The 17,104-nt window shown below is 42.0% G+C and overlaps 1 protein-coding gene across 3 annotated transcripts in view; it reads left to right on the top strand.

Annotated features, from left to right (window-relative positions):
• LOC311255459 (synaptotagmin-2-like) overlaps positions 1-17,104 on the top strand; it is a 35,863-nt gene that overhangs the window by 4,897 nt on the left and 13,862 nt on the right. Inside the window, exon 1 of one of the 3 annotated variants that reach the window (XM_084349947.1) lies at positions 11,820-11,938. The exons of the other annotated variants lie outside the window; for them this stretch is intronic. The gene's annotated coding sequence lies outside the window, so the exon portion shown is untranslated. Of the gene's footprint in view, positions 1-11,819; positions 11,939-17,104 lie in introns of those variants that run through there. 3 annotated transcript variants of the gene reach the window in all.

Raw genomic sequence — 17,104 nt, 5'->3', positions numbered from 1 at the left:
AGACTGCCTGCACACTCAACAGCTCTAATACACTGTCCATCCACCATGAATGCCTAATGGACTTAGTGTACACCACCTGCACTGTAAAAAACTGTAATATTACAACAGATACTAACAAAATAACAGAAAATAAATCATTAAACAAGTTATTTTCTATTGTTAAAATACTGTTTTTAGCTTTAATTTTAAGATCTTGTTAATTCTTTGGCTTTTTAATGTCCAATTAAGGATGTTTACCCGTGTAAAAACAATACATTTACCTTAAAAATGAGGTCAAACACTTCAATGATAATAAAAAATACTGGATAAATCTGTAAAATAAACAGAAACAAATTCTGTAAAAATGACATACACTGTTGTGCTCCTCACCAAATGGCAAGTAAAGTCAGCAACTAGCTGGTGAGCACAGTGGAAAAACATGATCTGTATTTAAACACAATGATAATGCAACATTATGTAATGTCACCTCGGTGCACTGGTCTGCCACTTGGTTTATTTACTAAAGGAGCACGTGACCGTATTGACTTCAGTGACTGTTTCAGCCCAGCCTCTGCAGTCTGGAGCAGAGCAGGATCAATAGCTTTCAGGAGATCAATTTTGAGTGCTTCATGGGCAAATTAATATATTTAAGTACCAGGTTGAGCAGCTAACAATCAGTGGCTTAGTATGTGAACTGGCTACATGCAACAATACCCTGAAGATAAAAGCTGAAGCTGATATCAGAGGAGGTAAAGGAGCATTTTCACTCTTCATGTAAAGTGCCAGTGGGGGAGCAAGTGTTGCAATCCTTAAGTTGAAGCGGCTGTACGTTATATTTTTGTAATAATAATGTAGATGTGAAAGGGAACATTATCTGCAGGTCCCCTCGGCATTGTGGAGCTTTGTAGTGAGTTTCAGCTTATTGTTAAACCGTCCGACAACAACTTTTTAGTCTTTGGTTCCCTCCCACACGACTAATAGTGCCATTTTTGGCCGCATTAGGCAGCTGTTTTCAGTCAAAGGGGTCTAAAAGTCCACCGTGCTCGACCTTCTCAGCACCAAACAGTTGACTGGCAAAGTTAGCAACTAGCTGGTGAACATTGTGGAGTGTTTAGCAGCTTAGGAGCCAGATATGTCTACTTTATTTATTTATTTTTACTTACTTATTTTGTTTTACACATTACAGTAAGGTACAAATCCAAAGTGTACACTTCGGAAAATTGCCCCAAAACATAGACAGGTTAATGATAAGGGTCAGGATGAGAGTAGAGCGTGCAATAATTCCCTGTGAAAAGTAGAAATGTATGTTAAAACTACAGTAAGTTTCCCACTGGGACAGAAATGTCCAGTATACTGGGGGAGTGACAGTACAGTAATGTAGATGTAGTGCCCTCAGCTGGTCATCATCAGTCCTGCACTCTCAGCTGACTTCATGCAGAGCTTTGATAATCAGGACTAACATCAACAGCAAAGAAATATTATTCTCTAACTAAATATTTTGAATCACACTGGATGAATTGATCTGTTGGTCACAGTAACAGAAAAAGGAGGATCCGTCTGCCGTTTGATGCAGAATACAGACTGGTGTTTTCAGGATTTGCTGATGAAGGTCTTTCTTAATGACACCAATTCGTCTTCTCCTCTCGCAGCACGACACCCATGACAGATTTGGAAATGTGCTGGAGCAGAAAATGGGAGATGTCAAGATTGACACATCTGGCTCTCGTATTCAGAGACTTTATTAACGCAGCCTTAAAAGTTTTTGCCTCCAAATGCACGGACGTCACTCTGCGTGTGTTTTAATAAGGCTCAGAGGCTTGTGAGAAAAATGAATGGCTCACCGTTTAATTAGCAAGCGTCTCGAATAAAATCTGATGTGAAACGGCTTCGAGGCCAGAGGAGAAGAAAAATGTAGGAAGTCTGTGCAGAAGGATCAGATAATTACTTACTGAACTCGTGTCCCTTCTGGCTTCTCTTTACTCAGTTCAACTCCGCCATGTTGCCCCAGATCTGTGCACTTGGGCAACACATCCTTCACTGGTAGGGAGATGTATTCCCTCTCTCTGTTTCTCCCCTCCACTCTGTCTCTAAATGTCACTCTCTCCCTCCCTCCTGCTCACACCCAAATGCACCAATATCCCGAGCTATAGTCGGCCTGGCTATTTTCAGCACCGGGAGGGAGAAAGATGATTGTGTGCGTAGTGTGTAGATGTACATGTCTGTATGTTTGTGTTTGTTGGCTTCAGTCCTGATCATGTGTGCAGTTCATGTGCAAGTGTGGAAAGAGGATAAAAAGAAAGGATAAGACAGAAAGTAGCGTTAGATCGGTCCAATCTGAGGTACCGTGAGAGGAAAACTTTTTCCTGACCACAAATAACCTCAGTCAACAACCCTTAGAAAAACACTTTATATCAGGGTTGACATATTAATTATTAACTAGTTGTTATGAGCATGCATATTAGTAACACACCGGCTCTCTATTAGTAATTACAAAGTACTTCATAATGCCTTTTTCTGCATGAACATATCCTAAATCTACTGGGCCATTCATATAGAGTTTTCTCTCAATAACTGCGGTATTACTGCTAATTTTTAAATACTTCCTTCACAATTGCGCTTTTTTCCATACATGTTATTCTTTTAAATTAATTAATAACAATAAATAAGCCCAACAACTGAGGAATGAGGACGGGTAAGAAGGGACATTTGGTTTGGGGATGGGAAAGGTGCCTTTTTTTTTTTTTTTGCTCATCCTGGGCTGAAATTATTGGTCATTTTATGGAGTCTTTTGTTCGTCTGGTCACGGATCGTAAAAGTCCCAAAAGAGTTTGTCCTGTCGTTGATAGTCATGAGTTCAGTTCGGGTGGATTTGGCTGTTTCCGTGTCCTTGTTGGCTGCTTCATGACTGCAGTCAGTTCATTAGTGTCTCAGCCATCTTTATCTTTCCTAGTAAATTTATACCCAGAATATTTTCTATTCATATTGTATGTAATATTTGCAGGTTGCAGAGGTTACTATTGTTCATGCAGTTGAGCAACAAAGAAAATGATTATTTTGCAAACGTTGTTGTCTTTTTCTTCACGTGTGAAGCTTTCAGGTCCACCTCTCTGTCCCAGTTCCATTTCTCATTACCACAGAGAAATGTTTGTGGGCGTTATTGTTATAATAGTTTGCCTTTATGCAAATGTATGTGCGCAAACTCACAGGGGAAATTCAGTAGAACGTTATTAAACAGTTAATTACTTTTGTGAGTTATACCCCTGTGACTAGAGATGTTTTCCACTTGTTTTATGATGCAAGTCGATGCTAATATTAATCTGTTGATGGTCGATGGTTAACTTCTTATTCCTGATGGACGGGCTTTCAGACATTTGGTGTGTGAGAGGATTTAATTTGTCTCGGAAAAAACGTGCATTTCCTTTGTAGTAACTTCAAGAGCTTCACCTGCTCTCAAAAATAGTGTGACCTCCTTGTGTAGTGGACAGTCCTGGTTGTCATCAGCACCCTCAGCACCACATATTTCCGACCAAAAAGCCAGAATTACTGTTGGCAATGTATGTTTCTACAAACCACGGATACGTCTCAACTTTACGTTTCTTTATGTTCAATTTTCCATTTTTACCTTGTGACAACACTGTTCTTACGCTCTGGTTAAGTTTAGAAGCAAAACCACTTAGTCAGGGTTCAGAAAAGATCATGCTTTGGGTTAAAATACCTGTTTTTTGTCGCCATAAACACAGCTAGAGATTGTCCTAAAGGTCTTCGTAAAAACACCTGAAACAAAATTTTCGAATGGTGGTCACTACCCTGGCAGCCTTCTTGCCAGTAACTCCATCTCCACCTTCAGATATGAAAGTCAGGTCCTATACATGTAATATGAACGTGATGTTATACGTTTTGTGGAAATGTCAATATGGCACGTAGCCTATGACATCTACAATTTAAAATATATCAGTGGTGACTGCCAACATTTCATCCTGGACTGCGTGTTTCACACATAATACTTTAATTGCAGACACTGATCATTACTACAGGATTAGTAGAAGGCAACTCACACAGCATCTACTTTATCTCCTCTGTGGAGCGCTGAATCAAATCCCCCAGTCACTAAATTTAAAAAACAAGAAAGAAAGGTCACTTGTACAATAATGCGCAATACTGACAGCTCTACAAAGTGTGTCTCATCATGTTCACATTACATGTTTCTGACCTTAGTTACAGGCGAGAAGGCTGCCAAGCCAATGACCTCAACTCAGGACTGCGTTTCACATCTGTAAGTGTGAAACCACTGGATATTTTTAACAAGACAATTTCCAGCTGTGTTTGTGGTGACCAAAACAGATATTTAAAGCCAAAGCACGATCTTTTTTAATCCTAACCAAGTGGTTTTTGTGCCTAAACCTAACCAGAGAATAAACACAGCCTTGTCACGGTAAAATAGGAAATTAAACCTCAAGAGACGTAAAACTGCAAAATGGAGAAATGTCCTCGGTTTGCAGAAACATGTATTGCCAACATTTATTCTGGTGATTGGGTTGTGCTGCTCCAACTATGACAAGTAAATATGTGTACCGTGAAAAAGCCCTGTTCTGTTGGCATCAAGACATAACCCCTGTGGAAACTGGGACAGTCTGTGTTGTCTTTCATTGTGAGAGTAACTGGGTGCATGAGTAACTTCGCTGTGTGTTTTGCTGCCATATTAGCAAAGCTTGATTGAATCTTCTATGACTTTACTGTCAGTTTTGTTGTTGCTGTCGACGGGACAAGCTTCTTCATTTTTGACCTGCAATTTCCAGCATAACACCTCCAAACTACAACCCGAGCAGACATTTAATAAGCGAGAATAACACCTGCCAGCCGTCATTAATGTTAGCAGTTCAACTTGTGCTTGTCCTGTTATGACAAGAAGTCAAAATGTGTGTTGTAGAAGAGATCGAGGGAAGATCAGAGAAGCATTGTACATGCAGGAGAAGGGCATGGCTGTGGTGTGAAACCTATGAGAGACCACTGCTTGAGGCCAATCCCCTCCACCTCCAGATACGACAGTCAGGTAATTAACATGTAATGTGCATTAAAAGACGTTAAAAGACACATTTTGTAGAAATGTCAATATGGAACAAAGCCTATGAAACATACAAATATGAGTGCATCATGTGCAGAAACGTTGACTGCCAGCACATATTCTGGTGACTGGGCCGGGCCACTCCAACCAACAAAACTAGGTCCTTTTAGCCAGACATCAGAACATTTTCCAGCTGTGTTTGTAGCAACAAAACCAGGTATCTTAAGCCTGATATGACCTTTTTATAAACCTAACCAAGTTTTTGGTTCCTCAACCTAACTTGACTTTCAGCACAGTGCTGTGACAACATAAATTAAAAACTTAAATGTAAAGTTGAAAGTTAAAGAGATGTAAGGTTTCATTAAGGCAATGGTTTGCAGAAACATATGCTGCCAACATATATTTTGGATTGGGTTGCAACTTATACCAATAATAAATAATTGGGTTTTGTTGGCCCTGTTATAGTTTTATAAAAACGAAACCCGAAACACTAAGGCAGTCAGGCAGATTAACAAAAAGCGAGCTTAAATGTTCAGAAAAATTAACACCAAGAAATTAAAACCGAAAGAAAAATACAACCAGGATAAAGAAAGTAACAGAAGTAACATGGGGAACAAAACAGACAAACAGACTTAGAGAGCAGGAAAAAGACAGACTTAAATATACAATGAGCTAATGAACAAATGAAACATGGGTAAACACAGGAAAAGGGCAGGAAAAAGACAAAGACAGGAAGTGGATAAATTCTACAAAATAAAACATGAAACATCCAAACAAAAGACTAAAACCACGGCAGGCCCATCAGCCCTCCTTGGTGGCTTTGTTTGCTTTCTTAATCATGTATTTTGGGGTCAGTTCCTTTAATTTGCATCCTTTTTAAGCAGTCAAGGCTTTACTCACAGGGTCGTGTTGACATTGACAGACCTGTCACAGTCTCCTGTCCTTCACCTGGAGACACTGTAGCATCGTGATGTCTGAATCTCAGTAAGAATGAAAAGCTGCTGTCAAAGCACGAGAGCTCTTCCTCACAGACGGACATCCACCCACTCAACACACTCCATAACAAATCCCCCCAGTGTTTAGACACACACACACACACACACACACACACACACACACACACACACACACACACACACACACACACAGCATACACAGACACACTGTCACCTTGTTGACCAACTGCTACTTCCAAGACACCCAAACACTGCAGCTCATTCACAGAGCCAACTACGACCATATGGTGCTCTCTGTTTACTGCTGTCCACGCTGCAGTAATGACTGGCCAGAGTACGACAAGTGCTTTAAATGTGTATGAGGGAAGGTGGTAGGCAGGCAGAAAAGGGCTAAAGTGATCGGAGAAAAAGATTAAAGCAACGAGGAGAGAGGAAGAAGTGAGGCACGGCAGGAAACAGAGGAAGAGAGAGAGCAGCTGACTGTTGGACAAACTGCCTTCCAGCCTCCTGTTTCTCTGTTACACCCCTGCATTGCAGCACTCCCTGCAGGAGCTGAGAGGGTGCAGTCTTTTCCACATCCCCTCTGCTGCCTCAGAGGAGACAAATCATCTCGACCAAAATGTCCCGGCACAACTGGGCACTGGCGCGCGTTGGCAGCAGCTGTTGTCTGCATATGTTCGTTATCTGGGGCTTTGATAGCGGTTGTGTTGCTCTTCATCGACGTCCCAGCGCAGCGCAGTCCTCGGGCCTGACTCATCCTTTGTGGAGAGGACGACTCGTAAAAAAGGGAGAGAGACACAGAGAGGGAGAGATTTACTCATTCACAGATGCTTTGAGGGAATGAGAGGGCCAGCGAAAGGGCTGGAGTATCCCACAATGCACTGGGAATCAGAGTGAGCCAATCCTGATGTACTATCACTGCCTTGGTTAATAATGCAGCTGCATTGTGACCTTGCACAAAACTCTGCCAGGCACCAAAGCTGCTGAGTCAGAGAGCAGTAGTGATTTATAAAACCTGGTCGAGAACATTAGCTGATTACAATCCACAGTAATGAAACATCACTGTTTTCAGAAAGCTTTACTTTAAAGGTCCAGTCAGTCTGTCGGATTAAGGGGCAGAAGTGGAATAAAAATATTCATAGTTGTGTTTTTATTACTATAACTCACCTGAATTTAAGAATCATTGTGTGTTTGTTACCTTAGATTGAGCCGTTTATATCCACAGAGGGAGCAGGTCCTCTTCTACCAGTGTCCACCGTGTTTCTACAGTAGCCCAGAACAGACAAAACACTGGCTCTAGAGAGGGCCTTCAACGATTTTCACGTTTTTAGCAACCACCACAGGGGAGGGTGAGGTGAGGGGTGTTCACTTGGTAGCGATCTGCAGCCTCACTGTAGATGCCATCGGCAGAGTTAAAAAGACCCAAAAGTCTTACTTGAGTAAAAGTATATGAATAGCGCTGGAGCAGTATCTGATATTGAATGTACTCAAGCACTAAAAGTAATTTTCTGGTATTTAATTATACAAGTATCGACCCACTATTGGTCGACTGATTACCAGACCAGACATCCGGAGTCAGTATTTTTTAATCTGATTGCTGATAACAAACTGCTGATTGTAATCTTAAAAGTAACTAGTAACTAAAGTTATCAAATCAAAAATGTACTGGAGTGGAAGTTTAAAGGAGCAGGACATAGAAATACTCAAGCAAGGTAAAGTACAAATACCTCAAAATTAGTAAATGTGTTTGAAAATATGTAAATATTTTATATGTAAATCGCTCGATTATTTTAAGGATTTTCACATCATGATGTCCAAATTATTTCACTGATGAATTATTGAATCTGTTTATTTGGTCATATATATAATATGTCGCAAGTAAAACATATGCTATTAATTCCAGTGAAAAAAAGAGTCATTCCTGCACATATTTCACCTCTGCATTGATGCATTTATTAAAAAAGTCGACCTTCTTTCAGACACCGCTGTTAACAGTACCACAAAGCTTTTTACAAACCCAGCGCTGAGACTACAAAAGGCTTTAAATCTGTCATCTTTTCTGCTTTCCGTCCATCTAAAGTGCACTAAAATTGAAATCTCTGTACTTATTTTGGCAAAAAAAGTCACTCAGAATTGCTCATAATGAAACCTCACGTAACGGTCTGCAAAGCAAAGTAGATCTGATTTCACTTTGAGCAGTGTTTTTCAGCCTGGAGGCTCCTCTGGCCTGCATGTTTCAGACGGCTCCCTGCTCCAACACACCTGATTCAAATGAATGGCTCGTTATCAGAGCTTGATGAGGAGCTGATCGTTTGATTCACGTCGGAAAACATCTAAAACATGCGGGGCAGAGGAGTCTCCAGGACCAGGATGGAAAACACGTCTTGTGTCTATCGACTCTCTCTGTAGGAAAGTGCTGCCTGGTTTGGCTCCCCTCCATTCACATTTTCTCTATTTATCTCTTCCTGTTTGCAATTTATCTAACAATGAAGTCTGGGTTCACTGTTTCCTAAACCTCTATTGAGTGAATTAAGTTATTGTTGTTGCCAAGTCTGCTCCTCTAATAATGCACATTTACTGCGGGTGCTGCCACACTGTAGTTAGCATTAAATGTCACTGTATAATTACTGACTGTAGGAACTTTCCACAATAGATCAATGAGCTCTACAGCCAGTCTGCTGTTCTGTAGCCGACCCTCAACTCCAAAATGGGTCTCTGAAGCTGCGTGTAATGGCCTGAGTAGTTTTTTGCGCCACTTTAGCACTTATTTAATTTCCCAGTCTCCCCGTCACTCTGTGCCATCAAAGTCAAAACGACTAGAAGCGCTCAAGGAAAGAGACTCTGAGAAAAGGTAATGAAATCCTCCTCCTGAAATAGTCCGATACATAACCTTTGGTCAGTGTCTCCTTTTCACTCTTTCCTCAGTTTTTGTATGGATCTAACAAGGTGTTACAGGAGGTTTTAATTATTAAGGTGGATTTTCTGACCTGCAGACAGCAGTTTCCAGCTGTTTTAACTTTTGATGTTAAGCTGGGCTGATCTCCTCCAGGCTCCAGGTGGCAATGAAGCTCTCATGGAAGAATCATCATTTGATTAAATCCTTTTTTATATAAATGCAGCACAAAATATCACAAGCAAAAGAGAAGATGGGATGCTGCTTGGTTGTAATGGGACTCACGTCCTCTCTCACGCCAAAAAAGTTACCTAATATTTTCCTTAATCCCAAGATGAAAGCCAAAGTAGACTTCATGCTTAATTATAACTTTAAACAAGATCGACTTTATGTGTTTGTGATCATCGATTTTGGAAGATACACTTCGACTTCTGCTCCTTGTGCTGCTGGCACGGCTACAACTGCAACCAGACTTTGCTGCAGACTCCCAAATGGCTTTTAACTGACTTGATAAATTCTCAAACGGATCATTATGTTATTCTATAAAATGCATATAGCTAAACACTGCTAAAATATATTGACATTAAGATGGACAACATTATGTCCCACATCAAAAATCTACAACAGAAGATGCCAGGTCCAAACATGCTTGTAATAATTAGGGATCTTTGTTCTGCATTAATGCACTTTAACTAAGGCGTTCACTCAAGTAACGTACGATTTGAGGTACTTTACCTGAATATTTCCATTTTCTGCTTCTTTGTACTTCCACTCCACATTTCGAAGCAATTTTTTTACTTTTTACTTCAGACTTTCACTTAAATACTACACAATCAGTATGTAAGTAGTACACAACATCTTTACTCTTACTCAAGTGTGACTTTTGCGTACTTCACACAACACTGGAGGTCATCATTTAGAGTAGCCTACAATAAAACAAAGTGCAGTTTTTTTTTCATCTACAAAATGTAATTCACCCTCCCATGTGGTAACCTCATGAACGTCCACCCAGAGCACAGGCTGAGACGTCAGGGAGCTCACTTAGGTGTCCACTGCTACATCCCGTAAAACCACCTAGATGAAAAAGTTTTTTAGGGAATCCTGTTGTGGACCCGTTTGTTCGCCTGTTAACGCTGGCTTCACAGTTTGTGTTTGCAACCACACCCCATTTTATGCTGTGTCCTGCCTGCTTTTTGTCACGTCATACATCAGAGTAAACGTTGCCAGGCAAAATGTGGCCTCTCTCACTGAGAACAAGGATAACGCATTCCTCCAAATGTAGATTGAGTCCTCTAAAGCTACCCGAGGTTTCAGATTTAGTGCCTGTTCATTTTCGTGTAGAGATTTAACTGTAGATAGTAACCGTGTCTCTCAAGCGTCTTTACTCGTCTTAATCGCCAAACTCCAAACCAGCAATGTCACCCTCCTAACTTCACCTTGCCGTCTCATCTATAGCTCTCCCATCATGTCCCCTCATCCGTCTACTAAATCCACGACGGACGGTAGGTTTTATAGCCTGCTAGCTGATTGTAAGGACGCTGACCTCACTCTTCTGAATCTGCTGAGACAGAAAACCATTCAACACGGCAAGAAATAAAATAATTTTTTTCCACAAAGAAGCGGGTGAGATATCCAGCCTGAATGAAGCAGAAATCCTTGGCAGTCTTGAACAGTTTTTGTACAAAGTGTTTGATTTAAAAAGTAGTCCGTGTCACTCTAACATCTCCTAAAAGCATTCAGCGGATGAAAACTGATTTTGATTTTTTGAAAACACATGTAAGACAAGTATCTCTGGGCATAACTTTGCAGTACATTGGTACAGGGGGGATAAAAGCTGCTCTGTGATGCAGCAGTTTTGCGAGAGATCCCTGCCCCCCTCTGGAAGAAGACGCTCATTGCACTGTAACCTGAAGGGAGAGGAGCCACCTCTCACCGGCTCCTGACAGCTGCTGGCTGAACATGAGCACACAGAGAGGTATTTCCCCAAGGAGAGCGAGGAGGAGAGGCAAGAGATGGGGAGAAAGATTGAATGCTGGAATTGAAAAGGGCTCAAATATGTACAGAAGTACACGAGGGGTGTTTTTCAAAACCTCGTGCAGAAGGAAGAAAACCAGGCTGATTTACCCAGATATTCACATGCAAGCCTGATACTCTACTCATTTCTCTGCATGCATAGATTTCCTGGGCGCACGGCAGATGTTTTGTGATGTAACGGTTTTGAAGCTCGACACCGTGGGCTGCATTTTTTTTGGTTAGATTGTAACCGGAGAGGATGCTTCTGCAATCTGCTCACTTCCAATTATCATTGATGAGTCTCCCGAGGGATCAGCGAAAGGCAGACAAGTTGACCTAATCATTCCTGGTGCCAGTTGTTTGTTCTGAATGGGCTTAACAAGGGAGAATCTCTCCAGAGGGTTATATCGCACTCCTGAGATCAATTATTGGGCTCCAATTTATCGTATGAGCTCATTGTGACACTATTTGGAGCTGATAGGGTGAAGTCAGCACACCCCGAAGAGTTCGCCTCCCCTCCTACTACCTACCTTTGCCTCCTCGTTGTCCATCCCTGATCTGTGCAGCTTTATTCAGACGCCCCCCCCTCTCACCCCAAACCTTGTGCTTATTGATCTCTTACAACTGCCCTCCAATGCTAGACCAAAGTGTGGCATGCTGCAATCAGCTGTGTGAGCAGCATCACAAATGAGGTTGGAAGAGGGGGGGGGGGTTGGAGAGAAAGAGGTAAAGAGGCTGCGTGCATGAGTACATTGAGGGAGAGACAGAGAGGGAGTAGGGAGGCGTGTGTGTGTGTGATGGGAGGGTGGAAAATGGGGGAGATGGTGTGCATTGGAAGAGGAGGAGGAGGAGGAGGAGGAGGAGGAGAAGGAGGAGGAGGGGTGTAGTGCTGCAGTGGAGAGAAGTGAGAGGAGACTGCAGTCTCTGCTTATGGGAGAGATCAGACTATGTTGCCACAGCTCTGAGGCACTGTAGCCCGTACAGTTATCGATGTTGGATGGGCCACCTCGCGAAGGGGAATACCACATCTGACCGGTGAGTTTTGTTTTGGAGATCTTTACACGTTAAAAAGGTGCAGTAATGTGACATGAATGCAGTCAAAACTAGAAGACGGGCTTATCTCGGAGGATCTTCTCTGCATCTTCTTACACAAAGTGATTCAAACTATGCTACACTGCTGTGACCGAATATCTCTGTGGCCGAATATCCTCGTGATCAGGATGTCAGTGCCCGTGTCTTCGTGGCTGAGTGATGCTGGCCAGTGATGAGCTGCGGAAATCAAAGGCAGATAAGGACTGAGTGCTAATGGCACAGAGGTAAACACTAAGCTAAAACAAGCAGGGAGGGCTGTGGACGTGTCGCGGCGTAGCCTGCATTCAGCTGCCGTCCTCGTTCACAATGATTTGAATGGCAGCAAAGGCGTTTGTACAGTAAAGTTACGGAAGTACTGTTGAGTTTTTTTCCCCGAGTTGGATCAAGAAAGCAGGAATCGTCATGAATTTGTTTTTCTGGCGTGTCTTGTTAGAAGTGATGTGAATGTTGTATTTTCTGGGGAGGGACCCGTGTTGCAGCTGAAACTTTCATCATAATCATCATACATCACATCACATCACAGCAGAGCAGAGCAGAGCCGAGCCGAGCAGTCTGCATTCATATCATGCCCACCTCTCAGGCGATGACTTGACACTGGCCTTGAGCCAATTGGTTATTTGATTGGCTGGTCACCTCGGCCATAGGCAGGTTGTGGGCAATCTCGAGAGCTGATAGACACCGTCAGGATTGCTTAGCAACAATAATCTGTCGGCCCACAGCACACGGGCCTCTATTGTACTGTATGTGAATGGCACGCACTTGACCACAGATCCTGCCCTGCGACGAGGGGAAGGGTGCAAGTCTGTGCTGAAATACACATGTTGGAATGCAAAAGTTATCGATCTGCGGGCTGTGAGACGATGAAGGTGAGGTTACATCATGATTGTGTTTGTCGGACGCCGACACAGAAGTCTGATCCTTCACTTTCATGTTGTGATACAGAAAACCCTCACATGCACCGTGAGCTCAGCGTGTATCAGCGTTATTCGACACATGAATTCGTGTGTGTTTTACGTCTGTGAAACCCTACACCCGCTTGTTGAAATTCCTCTTAAACTGTGACGGATCATTTTCCTTTAGTGCTCTCAGAGAAAGCTGAAACAGAAATCCTCTGGCTCTGAACATTTGAGAGCTGTAATGACACACACGCACACACAATCAGACACACGGCGAGTTTTTCATTCACTGCTATTTCATCTTACAATTGTTCTCTTTTTTACGCCCTAACCCTGTGTACCTCCACACAGTGCTTCCTTCACACTTGTAGCAGCGATATTCAGCTGCCAAGGAATGAAAAATTTCACGACCTTTTCTATCAAAACACTTCTCTCCTTCGAATTCGTCACCCTGAAGCAAAAAACAAACAAACACAGAGACATTATAGCTGCAGAACAGCTAAACTGTTGTCAAGTTGCCAATTATTCTTAACATTATGTTTGAGCCGGTGAGGGGCATGACAGCGTAAAGGCAGCATCCAAATCACAGTGTTCAGCACTGAAAATAATACCAGCCCATCAGACGAGTAGCTCCCAGAAATGTATCATACTGCAGCAAAAATACTATTGCAGACAGAATCTAAACCACTCAACCGTTTTCTTATAAGCGCCATACTGTGTGCTGTAAAGAACTGAATATATGACGACGAAGAGAAGTGAATTGATGCTCCAGTTGTCATTTGCTTCCACTCATCTGCATCGTGTGGAAAAAAGTCTCATTTAGACCAGATCGCCAACACCTCTGTGCTCGGCAGTAAATGCTAATAGCCTGCTGGTGCCACTCATACTTACGCAAGGAGGAAAAACTGTGAATAAATAATATAATGCTCACTTGAGGCTGGGAGGTAAATTGACTTTGTCAGCTGTTTGCAGAGGATTGAATTGAACAGCTGAACCATAGTGAGAGGACACGTGTTTTATTAGTCTCTGATTGTGGTGAAAGAGACATAAATTGCAGCCTAATTATCTGCTTACAGCTTTGAATTGAGTTTATTCCTCCATGGGCTTCCAACTACTAATTATCTGCGACAAACTGATTATTTGGTCTCATTATCTGACCAGAAGTCCCTAACCTGGATGTATATAATTTACAGTTACGAAAGATGAAGAGGAGCTGGAAACCTTCACAACTGAGAAGCTGGAACAAGGGAAAGTCTATTTTCTGTCAATCAGCTACCTGATGAATCATTTCAGTTTCACTGTGTTAATGTTCTTGAGTTAAAATCTCGATGGTTACATCTGTACTTTCTGAGTCGAACCACAACGACAGATGAGAGAGGCATCCCAGAGCAGCTGACAGTGCTGCCAAGCAATGGTAAACATCCCAGCCCTTGTGGCTAACGTTAGCTAGCATACTCCCCCTCTCATCCTGAAAGATTTAAACGCTGCAGCGCCTTACTACAGCAAGGTCTTGCACCACACTAAACTCCACTTTGTTTACGTCTACTTCCCCATGAGATCGCGTGTTGAGCGCAGCTTCAGTCTGCAGAGCCATGAAGCCAGAGCGCTGAAGACACACCCATCACTGCTGCACAGTGCGTTATTCATTGTTTACTCAAAATGTACTGATCTTGAACGTGTCGCATGTCCGAATTACACCAAATTTATGACTGCGCTTCCTTGGATCGTCAGCAACAGAGCTGCCATGAGTGAAGTAGATCAGATGAACAGTTCTTGAGAAATATGAGTAACAGGTGGACAGAAAGACAGAAATCCCTTCCTTTATAGTCGGATTAAGTATTCAAATATTGTTAGCAACATTTTTAGTTCTTTTTCGACATATTTACCAGATACCAAGTAATAAATATTAAATATCAAATAAATAGATGTCTTAATGTGTCGTGCACAAACTACATACCAGCTTGTTTTCAGTTATAACCATGAAGAAGTAAAGACCGTCTATTCCAACATGCAAACTGTTGAAGGCAGGACTAAAACTTAAGCACAAAAACAAAAAAAAACTGTTTCAAATCCATGTTACCCACAACGGGGAGAACATGTTAACTCCCCTGAAAAGAGCTAGCCCGGTTCTGATTTATATTAGCTTTGGACAGTATTATGGTTTATAAAAAAAAAAGGACCCAAACGCAAGACACTAAAGCAGGCAGGTAGAAAAACAAGGAGTGAGCTTCAATGATTTAAAGCTGGAGTCCATATATCAAAGGCAAGCAAGAAAAAGCAGAGCAAAACTAAATATACCAGTACAAACCAGGGAGCAACAAAGGTAAAACACAAGGAGAGAATAGGACCGGGGAACAGACGTTTCCAGTCTTAATGCTAAGCTCAGCTAGCCGTCTCCTGACAATAGCTTCATATCTAACTGGCAGATATGATACTGTAGACCTGTGGTGACCTTCTCTATTATTCCTTTACCAACTGAGCTACCATCCACCTCTAGAGATCTTCCTGTTTCTGTGATAGCTCTGATAAGATGCAGATCTCTCTCTGTCTCCGTCTCCTTCAGTTCTGGTGGATCACTGTGTTCAGAGGGACGGGGAGCACTCACCTCAGTGTCTGCTCATTCTTCACACGGACAGTAAATACTCACATCGTCAGCATAATGGATGTGTTTAGTCCCAACTTTCATGGCTTTTATATCCTTTGAGATTTCTCAGTTGAGAATTTGTGCTCATTCGTGTAAATTATGTCTGTTTAATGTTTCACTAACGATGAACATTGTTGATTGTGATTGACCTTCTTCTCAAACACGTCTCCGTCTTCCTCGAAGCGAAAGTGGCTTCGCTGCAGCTCTCGATCTCATCATCTCTCAAACAGATGGGATCATCTTTATCAATTAGTCACTTACTAAAGGAGCAGCAATACATCAGGAAGAACATGCAACGCTTTTACGTGGGACTGAAACTAATTTTGTTTTCCATCACTGATTCATCTATCTTTTTAGATTTGGCATTTTGGCTTGAAGGATCGCTCTCATTCTCACATCTTTGTTTCAAGTTTGGAAAAAGGGTCGGGAGATGATTAGCTTAGCATCAAGATCATAAACTATAACTATAGCTAAAAAATGGATAGCAAGAATGTATATGCTTGCTCTCATCCCAGTCTGACCACTGGACTGTCTGTGCTGTCCCTGTTGATTTGGACCAATCAGCTGATTTGCCAATTATCCAGACATTAGCTGTAAGCTAGTTAGCATTGGCCACGTGTGAGGGAGTTTACCTGTTTGTGTTCAGCTCAGACTCAGATTCTTTCTGTTATTTCCCTACAGTCTCTCTTTTTTGCCTTTAATCTCTGTAGTCATGGATATTGTTATTACCCATATTTTGTGGTCAAGTTAAACAAATTTCAACTTGGGCTGATGCACCTTGCCCCAGTTTGCATCTCCGATGGTAAACCCACGTGTATCTTGACATTGAACAAACTTTAAAGATCCCATATTATGCTCATTTCAAGTTATATGTGTTTGTTTTGGCTGTCTACTAGAATTAATGCTTTACTCTTAAAGAAAAACATATTTTTTTTCATACTGTCCATTGTTGCAGCAACTTTAATCACACTTTGCCTGGATGCTCAGTTTTCGCATTTTAGCCTCCTGAAAAACCCAGTCTGCTCTGATTGGCCCACTCACAGAGGCCTGAGCAAGCCCCGCCCACAGTTTTCCACATCACACATCAGCAAACATGACCGTGCTGGGGACGTGGCTGTGTAGTTGTGACATCACAACATTATGGACGTTGTGACGGCTCATTTAGAGGCACAGTTCCTGAATACAGGCTGTGTGTATTTCTGTGTGGATTGGGCCTGTGATGCTTTCACAGTATTTATATACCACCTTGACCTGCTTTGTAATAAAAAAGACATGAAAATCTCACTTTCTATCATATGTGACCTTTAAGTGTCACTAACAACTTGACACAGCTTCCTTGATTCTTGTGTGTTACCCTCTATTCACGCTACATGGCTGGATAAACTGCTGTTTATCAAGAAATAGTCACAGTAACTCTCCCTAAAACCACAACTTGCCTTTTTCACATCACAGTTTGTTTAATGATAAACAAAAAAGATACGTTGTGTTAATCACTGAGCTTTACTGATCCTTGTGGACCTGTTTTTTTCACTCAGGGGGAAACATTAGCTCTAGCTGGTTCTGTCCTGT

The sequence above is a fragment of the Pagrus pagrus genome (genome assembly GCF_965226575.1).
Source record: "Pagrus pagrus genome assembly, chromosome: 3".
NCBI lineage: Eukaryota > Metazoa > Chordata > Actinopteri > Spariformes > Sparidae > Pagrus > Pagrus pagrus.
Note: the sequence above shows the minus strand (reverse complement) of the source record. Positions and strands in the feature narration are given on the sequence as shown.